A 5,175-nucleotide genomic window follows, 5' to 3' on the forward strand; every position below is an offset into this window, starting at 1 on the left:
AAACCGCCAATTATTCTAAAAAAAAAATTTAAATTTTTACTTCCGTCGACTAAGATCTTAGGAGACGAAATATTCCATCGGCTAAGAAAACTTAGTCGACGGAAAAATAATTTCCGTCGACTAAGTTCCGTCGACTAAAGTCTTGGCAGACGGAACTATTCCGTCGACTAAGTCCCACTTAGCCGACGGAATTGATGATTTCGTCGGCTATTGTCTTAGCAGACGAAGCTTAGTCGACGGATCTTAGCCGACGGAAAGATCTTTGCAGACGAAATATATGTCTTAACCGACGAAACGGTTCCGTCGGCTAATAGCCATAATCCAGTGGTGTAGGAAGAGTCACCTTCAACAACCACATTTTTTACGTTCATCTTTTTCGCTTTGAGGAGGTTGTCTTTGAGAGAAGTTGCTTCTGCGACTGATAGTTGTTGTAGTTGATTCGATTGGTTTTCAGCTAGTTGTGACACGTAATTTTCTATCAAATAAGACGGAGGCTCATGCTTAGTATTTTCGTAGTTATATTTGCACACTGTTTCCTCTAACTCTAGGTCTTGGTGGGTTCGTGCTCACCTTTCTTATATTAGAAAAATTCCACGGGACAAAATTAAGAGAAATTCATAGTATATATAGAACGAATCTGATCGATTCATATTATTAGCTCAAGATTTGACGACGAACAATGCAGAATACGTTAGTTAATTTGCAGAATGATGAAACGGCGACCCCGTCGCTTGCTTTGATAGGCTAAGAACCCTAGACTCTTAAGGATCCTCTCTCTCTCTCTCTCACTTATTGGGATCGATATGGACAAAATGCTCTAATACTACTCAAGAAAGCATGTATCTCTGTTCAGAATACAACAAAAAAAACATGTTTAATCAACAACATGTTTAACCACATCAAGTCTTTTCTATTTATATATACACCCGTGTACCAATCCAGTACACATGAGTTAACTACTACTTATAACACGTACAAATCGACGTCCTACATGGTAATGTCCAATTTAGAACAGACCACGTACGTCTCCCAACTCCGAAGCAAACATCCCACCCAAAATTATATGTATTCGGTTTCACTGTAACTATAAGATAAATTGTTGATTCCGAAACTTCGAAACATATATGGGCATATGACCATCTTCTTTATTGAAGTCCCTATAGCGGACAATTAAGTAATTCTCGGATCCTCCATATCATATCGCTGGTCTTGGCAGTAAAAGATTGGTATCCATTTACACTTTTACAGCTAGAGAGCACCCACTTCTTATTACAAGTCAAGTGCGCAGTGTTGGAGTCCTAGATATAAATACGAATGTCAAAAAGATTCGTCGAGATGCAGACCAAACATTTAATAAGGAAACTTAAATTTTACACGTTCGATCTCTGCTCTCCCTCTTTACTCTCTGCTCAAAAGTTCTTGTATGCACCAAGGTTTAAGTGAACCAAAAGTAATTATAAAATCTGAACCGATGAGGGTGGAGGGTCGACATTGATGGTGGCGCAGGGGGCGTTCTCTTGTCAAGCTAATTTTATTATTGCAATTCAATTTCTTTTCTCGTAAAAGTAATATTCATTTTGATTATTGTTCATCATGAAAGTAAAAATCTAAACGCTGTTACGGATCTGTTAGAGCACGTGAGTTATACATGACCGGTTCAAGTGCATGTAGGTACACTGAATCCGCTCCGCTCTCTGCTCGCCTAACAGTAGGGTAAACACAAAAAAAGGAGGGATTTAATTCCAGTAGTAAATGTTATCATTAAATTTGGCTTTATATTCTTCTCTTTTTTCTTGTAATAATTAAAGGGTGCGTCTATTGCCACCCCACAAACCAGTTTACTCACCCTAGACGTTGTTGATTTATTGAAAGACCAATATACTCTGACGTAAAATTACAACAATAGACAATAAGTTGTTACAAATTACAATTTTTTTATCTTTTATTTTATTATTATTTTTTTAATGGATAAACATGTACTTCATAAACTTTAGCCCATAATTTATCATATTCGGTTGTTTTATGAAGTCTGAAGACACTATCATTCAACCTAAATATGAGGTGAACTGTTTGTATTTCTTTCTTTTTTTCTTCTCTTTTTTTTCTTTGTTAATTAATGTTTCGTCTATCCCTTTACTCAGTATTTCTCATGTCGATTTTAAATGTAAATTTTCATGTCTAGTCACTCTTTTATATTTGATTTTTTTTTCATTGGCGTTAGAACTTTTTTCAAGTAAAGATCGATACATCTACGTACAAACATTATACATCTTGACATCGACGGATACCAAAGAGTTAAATTTGAGAGTTTTTTCTTGTTCTTTAATTGAGATTTATACTTTAATGTGATTTTTTTTGTTCAATCAGTTGGTGATTTCACTTACCCAAATGATATTAATGTTATGGTTTTTCTTCAATTTTTTTTTTTGGAGTTCAATGGCTATTAGAAGAGTCTGATATTGTGTGTATTGCAAATAGGTAAATAAATTAAATTCAAAATTTTAAAAATATATATATGCGGAGTGAGAAGAGATCGAATGTAGGGTCAACAAAGCAAATATGAAATTGAAAAAATATATGTACGGTGAGAAAAGAATGTAGGGTGAATAAAGCAGAATTGAGAAAATGATATTTTAGGTATTGTAAATGGGTGAACAAAGTAGACTTATAATTAAAAATATATAAGTGAGGTGTGAAGAGAACATGGGGTGAACAACGTAGTTTATGGGGTGGCAATAGACGCACCCTAATTAAATTGGGACAAATACGTATTGGCCTGAAAACAAATCAGAACTTGTGGTTGATAGAATTTTAATTACTGTATTTACAAGTTATTGTTGGATTTGAAAACTTTCAATATATACGTACGTTTGTAATTTCACACTACGTACGTAATAGACTTCTCCGTCTTTTGGTGATATTTTCCGCTAGCAATTGAAAAATAAATGATGATCCCATTTCAAGATTTTGAATGTAAATAAGAGATGATTATTCTTCTTTTGTTTTAGATTAGAAGGGGATGTGTAAAGTAACTTGATGCACTCGAGACTTTTTCTATGAGAGTGTCTGTAGTGGAACAATATTTACGTTGTTAGCCATATTTAAAGATTCAACTTTCTATGTTTTGTATTCACTAATAATATTTGTCCAGAAATAAAAAATAAAAACTATTCACTAACGGTATGTTAATGGCAACATACTTATTAAGTACTTGCAGAGAGATTGAACGGCCTAAAACCCTAAGTTTTTTCAGGTTCTTCATTCTCTCTCTCGCGTCTCTCTGTTTCTTTTGTCTACTTCTTGTTAGACCATTTGAGACGCCAGACATGGTTGATTCCCATTTTGGTCCTTATTTCTGGGCTTAGGATATTTGGGTTTGGGCTCAGATAATTATTATTGCTCTGATTAAAATGTTAAATTACTGATGCTAATTGCTGATTGTCTACGAAACATCACCAAAATAAAGACCGCCTGTTTCCAAAAAGACTTACCTCACAATAAGAACACACGCGCGACCCCCAGCCTGAAATATAGCGACTCTCTCCTCATTTACGAGCTTCTCTCTCAACTCAAACTTAACTCTGATCCGATACGACGCCCACCGTCTCCTCTGTTTCTCGCTCAGGTAAATTTGGCTTCTAATTAGATTCAGTTTTAAGAAGTAGGTCTTGGCCGGATTTCATATATATTTACTTCGTTTCTAGATCTTGAGTTAAGGAGCTTAAGAACTTTGAATTCGTAGACTATAGGTAGAAGAATTATTTTATTGCTGCAAAATTAAGCTGAAATATATATAATATTAAGTTCATGTAAGAGCTTCTATAGTTTGGAATTTTGCTTTATAGTCTAATTATGCTTGATTTTGGGGCTATAGAGTTATAATTATGAAAGTCAATTGTTGGTAGATGAAAATTGTTTTAATGATTTATGCCTTGTGATTAGTTTTGCTAATACATGCTATATAAAACTGAATAATGGTGAATTGTGCTAAAAAAATTGGAATGCAGGGGATGTATTGAAGGAGATAGACGCAGGCAATATTTTGAAGGAAAGGGGTGTTCAGAGAAGAATTCAGGAGTCGGGACCATGCCGTGGCAGAGGATTGAAACGGGTCACCAGGATGTTGTCCATGATGTAGCCATGGATTACTATGGAAAGCGTCTAGCATCGGCTTCATCAGATTCCACTATTAAGATAATTGGTGTCGGCAGTAATGCGGTTTCACAGCACCTTGCTACGTTGTCAGGTCACAGAGGTCCTGTTTGGCAGGTGGGTTGGGACTTGGGCGCATCCCAAGTTTGGGTAGATCCTTGCTTCGTGCTCGTATGATGGGCAAGTGATAATTTGGAAGGAGGGTAATCCAAATGAGCGACATCAGGCTCATGTTTTCAATGAGCATAGTTCGTCTGTGAATTCCATTTGTTGGGCGCCTCATGAACTTGGACTCGTCTTAGCTTATGGTTCATCTGATGGGAACATCTCGGTTTTCACTGCAAGGGCGGATGGTGGTTGAGACATCCCTAGGATAGGCCAAGCACACCTTGTTGGAGTAACATCCGTGTCGTGGGCGCATGGCTCCTGGTTCTTTAGTTGAATATGTGAGAATCCATAATGAAAGATCATTTCTTATAGATCTTATTAAATTTAAATCTAGGAGCAGATGCTTCTCGCACGTTAGATTCGATTTCATTATACTCAAATTCGACAGCATTTATTAATTGTACCGGGACTGTGTTCTTTTTACTGAGGATTCTACTCAGCATCTTCATACACCACTGGATTATGGCTATTAGCCGACGGAACCGTTCCGTCGGTTAAGACATATATTTCGTCTGCAAAGATCTTAGTCGACGGAAATTCCGTCGGCTAAGATCCGTTGGCTAAGCGTTGTCTGCTAAGACAATAGCCGACGGAATCATCAATTTCGTTTGCCAAGATTTTAGTCGACGGAAATTTCCGTCGACTAAGTTTTTCTTAGCCGACGGAATATTCTGTCTCCTAAGATCTTAGTCGATGGAAGTAAAATTAAATTTTTTTTAGAATAACTGGTCGGTTTTTTTTTTTTCCTTTCTCTTCCTCTTCTCCGGCGACCACGACGGTTATGTTTGCGTGTTCCCAAACAACTCCATTCCACCTCCGACGCTAAACTCGTCGGGATTCTACCGTCAAGGAACC

At 36.7% G+C, this 5,175-nt stretch overlaps 1 pseudogene across 1 annotated transcript; it reads left to right on the forward strand.

Annotated features, from left to right (window-relative positions):
- The first annotated feature begins 3,489 nt into the window (after window positions 1-3,489).
- LOC101313646 lies at window positions 3,490-4,594 on the forward strand (annotated as a pseudogene). The gene is made up of 2 exons (XR_183817.1): window positions 3,490-3,625; window positions 4,008-4,594. The product of XR_183817.1 is annotated as a protein SEC13 homolog (transcript).
- Window positions 4,595-5,175: the final 581 nt, after the last annotated feature.

This window comes from Fragaria vesca, linkage group LG1 (genome assembly GCF_000184155.1).
Source record: "Fragaria vesca subsp. vesca linkage group LG1, FraVesHawaii_1.0, whole genome shotgun sequence".
Lineage (NCBI taxonomy): Eukaryota > Viridiplantae > Streptophyta > Magnoliopsida > Rosales > Rosaceae > Fragaria > Fragaria vesca.